This window comes from Vigna unguiculata, chromosome 11, assembly GCF_037176805.1.
Source record: "Vigna unguiculata cultivar grain cowpea cultivar isolate G323 ecotype 2 chromosome 11, ASM3717680v1, whole genome shotgun sequence".
In the NCBI taxonomy this organism is placed as follows: Eukaryota; Viridiplantae; Streptophyta; class Magnoliopsida; order Fabales; family Fabaceae; genus Vigna; species Vigna unguiculata.
In genome coordinates this window covers 5,120,147-5,132,320 of record NC_140802.1, presented here as the reverse complement: position 1 = coordinate 5,132,320, position 12,174 = coordinate 5,120,147, and the positions used below count along the sequence as shown (strand labels likewise).

Here is a 12,174-nt window from a genome sequence, read left to right as displayed (position 1 = left end):
AAAAAATATATTGGAGATGCGAATGAGTTTCATGACAAACCAAATATTTAGAAGAAATAAAAAATAAAAAGAATATATAGGGTTACTTAATTAATTGTGAATATTTTAATAATTTAAACGATGATCGAAATATGGCGGGGACGGGTATTATGGCGGGGATATATTCATCCCCATCCCCATCCCCATACCCAATTGAAAAAATCGGGAATTCCCCATACCCATACCCATACCCAGTCAATTCGGGGATTCCCCGTCAAAACGGGGACGGGTTCGGGCAATACCCACGGGGACGGGTTTATTTGTCATCTCTAGCGCCACATATTTTTCTAGTTTGCGCAGTTTTCGTAAAATTGCGTTTCCCGATTTGTTAACCGTCCGATTTAGGTGAAAATTTGATAGGAGATTCATGACATGTTGCTCTTCACTTTGAACAGTGAAGATTTGAATTATACGTCTGTAGCTAGATATATACATCACTCATGATTGGTTGTTTTAATAACCTAATAATATGATTATTAATGGATGATTAAGTGTTCTCAAGTGCTTGTATGGCCTTGATTGGTGAATGTATATATATAAATATATAGTTGTGTGATTGATGAGTATGTTTTTGGTAGTGCTTGCTAAGACATGTGGAATATATGAACTTATATATGTTAGCTCGAATGTATGATGTTATAAGTGTGTGAAAAAGGCCACTATTGATGATATCACTATGACCGAGTGTTGCATGATCATGACGGGTTTTGGGGAAGTATGGGAACATGATAATCATACCTTAAATGTAATGGAAATTGTGAGGGCATGCGAAATAAGTATATAGCTTTGATTGTGTCTTATGTGAGGTATGTGAATTGTAAGCATGCAAAGGGTTGGGAAAATGAGAAGGGGAAAATAAAGTGTGTTGGAATTGATTTAAGAGGTAAGTACATATGAATTATAAAAGAGAGGAATGTGTGCTTATAATTGAAAGATGCATATGTGTTATGATGTTGTAATTTGGAATATATGAATGTGTATGTTGATTTCTGGATGTTTGAGAATTGAATGGGTGAATGGTAGAAAATGAATTAGAGTACCTAAAACTAGTAGTATCACATTACTGGTGTGGCGCCTGACGATGTAGATTGGACCGCCAGGCGATAGTAGGAAACAAGGATGTCTTGTGAGTTGTGGCACCCGACGATTAGGTGGAATCGCCAGGCGGTCTGTACTGCCATTTCGCCTAGCGGTTCTTAGGCTGCGTTAGGCGATGGTGTAGTGGCAGGGTGCATGGTGATATGTTTTGCATGACTTGTTGTGTTGGTCCTGGTCTGGGATATGCTTGATGTTGTCATGAGCGGGTAGGTTCATGACTAGTGATGAACACGTGATGATATGAGCGGAGATGTTCATATCTTGATACTCTCATGTGGGGATACGAGCGGGGAGGTTCATATGTTCCGTGCTCACACTTGAGAGATGCTGCAAGCGGGGAGGTTCGTAGAGTTGGACCACGAGCGGGCAGGTTCGTGGAAGCATTGGAATCCCTAAGACCAACTTGAGTATGTACCTTCTGTAGCATAGTGTGCTTTTCTTGTTTCGTTATCATGATGTGATAGGAGACTTGGATCAGGAGATGCTGTGCCATGAGCGGGTAGGTTCAGGGATAGTGGTGAACACATGATGATATGAGCGGGGAGGTTCATATCCTGTTACTCTCGTGTGGGGATATGAGCGAGGTAGGTTCGTATGTTCCGTACTCACACTTGAGAGATGCTGCGTGCGGGGAGGTACGTAACTGGTGGATCACATGTGTTGGACTATGGGCGGGTAGGTCCGTAGAGCAGGACTACGAGCGGGGATGTTCGTAGAGCAGGACTACGAGCGGGGAGGTTCGTAGAGGCAGGACCACGAGCAGGAAGGTTCGTGTGAGCATCATAAACCCTGAATCTGAGACTAACTATTTTGTGTGTTGTGAAGGTTGAAAAGCCTTGGGGATTAAGGTCTTGGCCAAGAATTAACTAGAATAAAATAGATGGGTGTATCTTGATTTTCTTATTAACTTATATGTTATCTATTTATGAACTCACCCTATCTGCTTGTGTTTGGCGATGATCTTGTAATGCGTTACACGGGAGCAGATGATGTTGCAGGTGGTGCTGATGAGGCATAGCATCGGAGAGAGGTTTAGCTGGGAAAAGCTTTTACTAGAATTTTATCATTATTGTTTTTATGAACCTTGTAAACAGTTTTACTGATTTGTGAATTTGGATATTGTATTGGATTTTAATAAATTATGGATTTTTGGATAACTTCCGATTAATAAATGTTTTAAAATTTCCCACGTTTTGGGAAGCGAAGTATAATAAATGAGGTTTTCATCATATTTCTTAATTTTTATTACTTAAATTAGTAATATCCAACTGAGATGTTACATAAAGGGGAGTTTCTTATGTTTAGCCTTGTGGCAAGCATCACACACATAGTTTTTGTCAGTGCTAATATAGGAATATTTCTTTTGTAGTAAAGTCAATCTGTCATTAGATGGATGGCCTAAGCGGGAATGCCAAGAAGAGGGAATGGTGACAGAACAGAAAGAGGAATTATGGAGAAAATCTTGTGAGCGAAGAAGATATAGGTCGTCGTGAAGGTTAACTGAACCAATCCTCTCGTTGGTTGTTAGATCCTGTATATCACAACTAGAAGAGGTAAATGTGAGGGTATGATGAAGAGAAGAAAGTAGTTTGGAAACAAATATGAGATTAAAACAAAAGGAAGGAACATATAAGACATTGTAGAGTTGAAATTTTTCAGAGAAAGTAACAGTGCCACTATAATGAGCATGGACCGAACAACCATTTGGAAGGCTAATAATAACAGGTGTGATTCCTTTGAAAGAAGAGAAATAGTGCAGGGAAACACAAATGTGATCTGTGGCGCTAGAATCAACAATCCAAGTGTGATTGGAATGGAGAGGGTGAGGTTTTGAAGGAATATTACCAGTATTAGATTGGTTAGAGGTAGCAGCACCAATTTGGTTAGCGTGAACAACAGTATTGGTGTTGGAAGCATTCTTGAATAGGTCTGCTAAAATCTGGTATTGTTGTGGTGTTAAACGAATATGATCTTTATCAGACTGGTCTGTCGCAGTTGGGGCATCGTCTTGGGTGGAGACATTGTTGATGTGAGGTTGACGACCATTGGGAAACTTGTATCCAGGAGGGTAACCATGCTTCTTGAAGCAAACTTTAATAGTGTGACCAGATTTGTTGCAAAAGGTGCATAGTTTGCGTGTTAATTGAGGTTTACTGTTTTTGTTGTCTTGACTAGGAAATCCATGCTTGCGGTAACAAACAGCTTTTGTGTGTCCAGATTTGTGACAAAAGGTGCAGACTAGAGTAGATGATGCAGCAAGAGCGTGAGTGGAAGAAGAATTGGAGTTGCCCGAAGATGATGGTGCAAGGGTGTCACGATTGCTGATAGAAGGATGAGCAGCAACAAGTTGACGTTCTTGCTGTAGAACAAAAGAAAAAATTTTGGTGACATCGGGCATTGGATCCAAAAGAAGCATGTGAGACTTGATGTTGGTGAATTGATCGTTAAGATCGCGGAGGAACTGCATCGACTGATCTTCAAGCTTTCTTTGATTCAAGATGGAAGAAAGAGGGCAAGAACACTTAGGTTTGCAGGTGCATATAGGGTCAGGTTGAAAACTTTCTAATTCATCCCACAAAATTCTGAGTTTGGTGAAATAATCAGAAACACAAAGATCCCCTTGATGAAGAGTATTGGCTTGCATTTGGAGATCCGAGATTCAGGAACGGTCACCTTGGGAAAAATGATTGTGCAGATCAGACCAAATGGCAGAGGCGAGGTCCATCCAAAGAATACTCTGTCGAATGGAAGGAGAAACTGAATGGACGAGCCATGACACAACCATGCTATTACAGTGGTACCAAGATGCAAAAGAAGAATCAATTTTGTTAGGCTGAATAACAGTTCCAAGAACAAACTCTATCTTGTCTTTGGCGCTGAGGGCAGTGAGCATACTGTGGCTCCAAGAATGGTAGTTGGAAACATCAAGAACAGGAGAAACTAAGGCAGTGGCGAGATTCTCATTGGGGTACAGATATATGTAACTGTGTGGTGATTGGGCTTGCTGATCTTTGGATGCGTCAGCCATGAGGAGAGGCAAGAAGGAAAGAAGGAAAAACAAGAAAGGATCAAGAAAAAAAAGTTTAAAAGGATTTGCAGGCTAATGATACCATAACAGAGTTTGTACTAGAGAAAAGAAAAAGAAACTTTGTATTGCTATATTGATAAAAGTGATTACAAGAAGATGTAAAAGGGAAAAACAGAAGCAAGAATGAAAAGTATGTGTCTTGAGAAAGAGGGAGAGAACTTAAATATATATACACTCCAAAGCCAGGAAGCCAAGAAAGCCTAAAAAGAGAAGTGCTGACAGTTAGCAATAACTAAACGAACCGGGGTTTGTAATAGCATCAGGCAAAGGAGAGATGGAGCGTTTATTAGTAGAAAATGTTACAAGTTAGTATTTTTTTTTTATATAAAATTTCATTTTTGAACTTTGAGCTCAATAGGATGTTAGTATACAGTTATTTAGAGTATTGCATTCATTATTGAAACTAAATTATTTAGATATGAACAACACAATGAAGAATTTCATTATGAATGAAGATGTTCTTTATTATGAATGTGTTTTCAGAAAACAATAAACTAAAGTTTTAACACTAAATTAAGAGTTTAAAAGGGTAAATTTGTATATAAGACAGAAGCATGCATTGTTGAATCTGAATATCCAATTTGACATTTATGTATACAACGTTAGATAATTCAAAAGTATAAGCTCACGTATCTATCATATGCAGATATTATCAACATTGTACCAATCAAACTAATTTTCAAGTGCATAGGAAGCAAGTGTTTGAGACAATGAGTTTTAATATTATAATTCAAAGAAGTTTATCTTTTTTTTCATCACTCATTATTTTTTTTTTGTCTTAGATAGTGATGTTTAAAAGGTGAAAATCTGCGTTTTTTTTATTTCATGATCTCTTTGAATCCAAATTCTTAAAAACGGGTCTTTGTCTTTTTTTTTTTTTCATATAAGGACAAGTCGTCGGATACAAGATAATATTATAGGTGAAGTCGTCATATATCCTACTAGATTTTTTTTAAAATTAAAGTCGTCTTGTATGAGGACGGTTCAGTTCATGGAAAAAGTGAAGTTGTGAAGACACATGACGACTTCACTTTAAGTTTTTTTTTCTATTTTTTTAAACATTGTAGTTTTAATTTTTTTTATAAGTTTTGTTGCTGAGATCGTATATTTTTTTTGTAATTTGTATTTAATTAAGTAAAAAAATTGAAAAGTGAAGTCATTATATTTTCTGACGACTTCACTTTGTACATGAACTGAGATTATCTTAATATAGGACAACTTTGTTTTTCAAAAAATAAAAATAAAAATAAAAACCGATAAGATATAAAACAACTTCACTTATAATGTCGTCTTTTATTTTGACAATTCATCTCTATAGTAAAAAAGAAAAAGTAATCGAATATCTTTACAATTTCAACATTAAAGGAATCCTGAAATAAAAAAAGCCTGAAAATCTAGTATATATGATGAACAACTACTACAACTTTATATGGTAGATACCTTATGTTTTAATTAATATATTTAGTTTTCCTCGATAAGTGTGTATGACACATATTTTGCAACCGATATTCCTAATCATATTCTGAAAGTGATCTTGTTTCTTTTTTTAAGTTTTTTCAACGTACTTTTGTTCTTGATTAGGCAATCAAAATATTTCTTCTGATAGAATTTCCCAAATAGTAGTAAAAGAATATTCTATATTATACAAGATTTTGGTGTGGTTGTAAAAAGTTTTCTAAAAAAATGGAATGTAATTAGAAATTTAAAGATTAAAAGAAAAGCTCTTTACTCTGTTTTGCAAATGTCTCTTTCTTCCTTTGTTCCTTTTCTTCGAAAATCTTACAGCTTCAATCTTCGATATTTCCCGGATTGATCTTCAACTAGTTAGGAAATAAAATGGATTAAGAAAAAGTTATGTTCTACATTTCTTGCTCATAAAAGAAAAAATATGCAGAGGGATTGAAAGATGAAAGCAAAGATAAGAAAGTTAGAGATTAGAAAATGAAGAGAAGATGAAATAGGAGGTAGGAACTGCATGGTGCTTACCTTGGAATGGAGAAGAAGAAACTTGTACGTTCTTTCTTTTAATATTTTCTTCATCAATGTTAGAGAAACGAAATGAGAGTTAAGTCCAGATTTTCTATTAATTTTTTTTTGATACTATCTTTTGTTGAGTATTAAAAATATATTGTGTTAATATTTTTAATATTTTTTTAATATATTTTAAAATATTAAAATTAATGATAATAAATGTATTTTAAGATTACAATAGAGGAAAAGAAAAAAAATTCATCATAAAATCCAAATTTATTCTGTAACCTACTTCAGCATTTCAATGCTACATTAATACATACTTTGAATACGTTGTATCAGTAAATTCATTGGATATCCATATGGCACACATTTCAACGTTTTCTGATAAGATAGATTCAGTAACTGTTAAGAGTAAAGAAAGTTTTCCTTTTCTTTTTCCAACCATACATTTTACTTTTATCTTTATATTAGATAATGATGTTTGAAAGGTGAATAATGTTTACGATGCTCAAAATCTCATTATTACACATATACTCTTAAACGATAGTGAATATATTATGGTAATAGTAAAGAAAGGTTTAAAATTTCCGTCCCAGCAAAACAAAAATAGAGAGTATGAAAGGAAATATGATTATTAACATTGAACATAATAAATGTTGAGATTAAAGAAAAGACATACTGAAAATATAATAAAAGAATACATAAAAGTCATAAAATTATCTGATTACATGTTGAAATGAAACGGAAAACAAAAAGAATACATAAAAATTCATAATCACTCTATTAACATTGAATCACTCTATAAAAGTAGAGAAGTAATTAGCATTAATATTACAAACAAAGATGAATGAATGAATGCTGATATTTACAATAACAAACAAAGATACTCACCAACCATTCACCCACCAAGTTCACTGAACTTGTCGTCATATTTTCCTGCCTCTAAAAAATAATAATAACATAACAGTGTCAAATGAATGCAGAGAAACAAAAAACAATGTCAAAATATTGATTATCTTTTGTAACGACTTTGTCTGTAATATTATTGTCCTATATTATTTTAGGTATTATTGGTAGAATTTGCTGATAACTAACCAACACAAAATATTTTTTCTAATTTTATTTAACTAATTTAATTAATTATTTTTGTGACTGTACACAATGTTGCATTGCATGCTCTAAAACACAACATTTATGTGTTGCAGTAGTTTTTATATGCTAACCTGGTGGTACCGTAATGTTTTTGCTGTGAAAGAGATGGAATCGTTCATTTGATTTACAGCAGCATACCTTGATTTTTTATGCATTGAAATAACATTTCTTGGATCTCTTCTTACCTGTTTGCAAAATCAAATGGTTTAGAAGATGAAATAATAGAAAATATTAGTTGTGAATAACATCTCTCTGCCACGCAGTTTTCTTGTTGTATAAAGTCTAATAATTTAAGTATTAAATTTCTGAGATAGATAAACTATTTTACTTTTTTTTATCATATGAATAAACAAAGTGTTTTTAGTATATATATATATATATATATATATATATATATATATCAAAAGAAGTTCGTGAAAATAAACAATTATCGGGAAATGAAAAAAGAAAAATCATAAGCAGTTGTAATATGTAAAAATATATTCAGAATATACATTATAAGATGAACCATAAACCAGATTTTTCGAACATATACATATATATATATATATATATATATATATATATATATATATATATATATATATATATATATATATATATAACCACCTACAAGATGAACCATAAACCAGATTTTTCGAACAGATATATATAAATAACCACCAACTATGAAGTAATTGTGAAAACCTATGAAAACTTACTGTGTCAGAAAGCAACTTCCGGCGACAGCAATTTTGAGAATACGATGACATATAGAAAGGAAAGACTACAGGAGAAGCTGATGTGTGTGAACATTTTAGGTTAAACATATATATATATAGCCGAATACGAGGATGTGGTCGTAAAAATTTTATCATTATTTAATTATTTTTATTAAACATTATCCGTAATTCAATTTCTTGAAGTGTGAAAATATATATGAAATCTAAACTACTATTAAAATATTTTTTAGTGTTTATAATGTTTTTTTCTTTTTTAAATTAGATATGCATAAACAAATTTTCATATATTGCAAATGATAAGTTGTAAGTCTTAATTCCCTTCTAATACATCATTAAACTATAGAGTAAGTTTACAGTACCTAACAAATTATGACACTTATAATAAACCTTGTTTGCTTAAAGCAGCTAATCTGACATTTCATAAATGATCAATTGTTGAAAAATTCAGACATGAAGAATTGTAGGAAAATGTTATCTTTTTTACGATAGTACCCTGACAAGATGTTGAATATGTACTATTAAACTCTTTGAATACAATATTTTAGTAGCAAAGGCTTTTGTAAAAATACAACATTGTTCTTCAAGACATTGGAAACAGATGAAAGATGTTTAGACAAAATTAAGCACATACTATTAAGGATTATTCACATATTTAAGAAAGAAAAGAAGTGTTTGTCCAATATGTATATTGACTAGGGTTGAGTTCTTTTGATTTCCTAATCTACCCCTACCTTGTTATGTTGACTTTTTAGAAACATGCTTCACATGTCCGAATTTATATTTGCTTAATTTGATTGCCTTTTACATGAATCTTGATTTAATCCTCTCGTACTCTTCTCTTTTTTATGTTATCTAACATCTTTTGAGATGCAAATTCAATAAAAAAATATTATAATAAAAATAAGTGATTAAAAAACAAGGAATTATATTACTTACAAAGTTATTTTTATAAATTATTCTTTTTCTTTACATAATTATTTAAAAATATATAATTTTAAATATATATATATATATATATATATATATATATATATAATTATTTTTTCAAATATTTTCTTATCTATATTATTATTTTTATACACTTATTTTTCTAGATAGATATTCTTTACATAGTTATTTTTCAAACCAATTATTTGTTTGATTAATTTCTTAAAATTCTTCCTTCATTCTTTATTTTTAAATAAAAACAGAAGAAAAATATTAAAACCGATCTCAAAATTCAATTCCTCACAAATTGAAATTCGACTGGTTTTTCAATTAATCTGCGTCGATCGGTGTTCAGAATTTGGTTCTCTCTGAAATTGAAATTTTAGACGTGGAAATAATTGACACAATGTATTGTTGAAAAAGAAATATAAAATGTTATTTAAGTGAAAACGTTAATTGGCAGCATCGGTGGATTCCTTACACCGTCTCAGATGAAAACGATAATTGGTAGCATCATCGGTGGACTCCTGATACTGTCTCAGATCAAAGACATGCATTGGTAGTGACAGTCACCGAATTCCAATGCAGACTGCATTATTTGAAACGACTTGACGAAAAGTTTGGCCAATGTAATTCACTTCCTTCTGACTGAGAGATGCTTTAATTGTTAGCATTAATGCGTTCATGTTAATCTGTTTCACAATTTAAACTACTTGCATCTTCAAATGGAACTTTTCCTGAGTAAAGTAAATGCATTTTGAATACACGTTGTATCAGTAAATTCATTGGATCATGTCACACACTTCAACGTTTTTTTCTTTCGATAAGAGAAACTATCGGCGAATATTGTATACATTGAACTAAGATACACGCATGCATTCTGGAAATTCAATTTGCATAAAAATTACAAGTCTCCAAAGCATGTTGATGCCATATACCAATCGCCAAGTTGTTAGACATGGGAGTATCACTTAATAATAAATGGGAATGGAAAGTAGTGTGTGTGGAGACATGATTGGTTCAATGGAAATTGTACTGTATGGTCGGTCCATCGACATTGTATGGCCCACTGGTCCATCGAACAAGGTTGTGAGGGCTTGTCTACTGTATGGCCCATCGGTCCATCAGCATTGCATGGCCCACCGGTTCATCGAACAAGGCTGGGAGGGCTTGTATACTGAACACACCCTCGGTCGAGCGGCCACACGGATGAAACACATTTGATTGTTGCTTACCCATAAAAGGGACCATCGGTCGATCAGCCACACAGATGAAACACGTTTTAGTGTTTAAAGCTACTTGCCCATAAAAGTGACCATAGGTCGATCGGCCACACAGATGAAACACGTTTCATTGTTTAAAGCTACTAACTCATAAAAGATGACCCGCCTGGCCAAGCGACCATCGGTCGATCGGCCAAACGGAAAACCTGGACCAATCAGCCGGATTAATTAAAATTAAACAAGTCAATTAAAATTAAACAAGTCAGTAATCACAATTAAGGGATCATTGGGTCGTGATTAAGGAGCCCTAATCATAGGCCCACACCGGAAACTATAAATAGGGCCCAAAGGTAGGTTGGCGAGGATCTTAATTTCGCATTTATTACAACAGTTACGATTATCGACCGATCGGTCCCTCAACTGACTTAAGCATTAAAGCCTTTTAGACAGGTACATTGATCGTCTGTTCAACCGATCGGACAAGGAAGGAGATCGCGTGGAGTGGAAGTCTCAGCAGATTACTTGGAGAGTAAGTATCAAAGGGAAAAGAGTAAAATTTGAGTGGTATTAGTAGGTGTTTGGTCCCTACACCCGAAACAGAAATTATCTCATATCAATATCTTTATGACAAAATTATTACATAAAAGAACCTAGAGGACAAGAGTGTGTGTATAAGGGAGATGAATTTCAAAACTAAACTCTTAAATCAATTTATAAAATTTTGCAAGGTAATTATGGTGGGATCCTTTTTTCAATCTAATATGGAAAATAAAGACTATCTCAAGTGATTTACAGTTCGCTTGGAAAATAGTACATATAGTTTCTGAACAAATAACAATCTTATGTATTTTATTTTCTAATGTAAGATACCAAAGTGGATGATGAGAAATTTTTTTGATTAGCCGAATTGAAAGTATGAACATTTATAATAAATATGATATTTAGAGCAAACTTTACATATTCTAATTTGTGTATGTGTCCAATTGATTGTATTAAAGGGATACAACGACATTGATCAATTAATGAAATGAAATTTATAAGCCGGTGGACACATATTTCATTTCAACATTGGGTATATAGGTATGCTATTCAAAGTGTAGCTAAGGGTGGAAATTTATGTGTTTTATTCAATTACATTAAGAATATTTTATTTATAGACAAAGTTATGCAGAGTATTGCTTTTTTTTTATATGTTAACTTAAAGACTTATATTGTTAAGTGTATAGAAGGAAAGATTTCTCCGGATCAATGAAACTTAAGCCGCATTACATAAGGGATTGACACCATCTTCAATTTAAAATCTTAAAATAATTAATTTATTAATCCTTATTCTTATATAACGTTCTATTTGTTCATTTTTATACATTGTGGGAGTTATTTTTACACTTATATTTATAACATATATAACAATGATTTTTTAGAATAATCTTAATAGTATACATTGTTAAAGGCTAGAGATCTGTAAAAGGTAAAAATATATTAAGTAGTTCTATACAAGTGGATAGAGATATAACAATTTTTGTACACGAAAAGTTATGATATCATACTAAACTCATGTATTTATATATATATATATATATATATATATATATATATATATATATTAGGTAAAATCATGTTCCACTCCATAGTTTCTTCTTACACCTCCATTATTCAAGTGAGATGCTTTTGAAACTGTTCATTTTTATTAGTTTTTCCTTCTACTCTACTCCATCATGTTTATATATACTTTCCGGATTATAAAACACTTCTAGTTAAAAAAAATCATTGCAAACATATTTTTTTTTATGGACTAATATGAAACGAAAAATAACTTAATTTTGTATTACATTCTCGCTCAGTAACCTAAAAATTTGTGTTACATATAAGATTATATAATCCAGTATTATTTATTTCTAATGTTTAACATTTTGGATTGTGTATCCTGAAATTTAGAAATGTTTTTTTTTAA

The 12,174-nt window shown here is 32.4% G+C and overlaps 1 long non-coding RNA gene and 1 pseudogene across 1 annotated transcript; both read right to left on the bottom strand.

The window, feature by feature from the left end:
* Positions 1 to 2,413: 2,413 nt before the first annotated feature.
* LOC146880911 (uncharacterized) lies at positions 2,414 to 4,165 on the bottom strand (annotated as a pseudogene).
* Positions 4,166 to 5,842: 1,677 nt separating this feature from the next.
* Positions 5,843 to 8,118, bottom strand: LOC146880910 (uncharacterized). The gene is made up of 4 exons (XR_014986253.1): positions 8,053 to 8,118; positions 7,423 to 7,536; positions 7,091 to 7,141; positions 5,843 to 6,045 (listed from the first exon to the last, which is right to left on the bottom strand). It is a non-coding gene; the product is annotated as an uncharacterized LOC146880910 (long non-coding RNA).
* Positions 8,119 to 12,174: the final 4,056 nt, after the last annotated feature.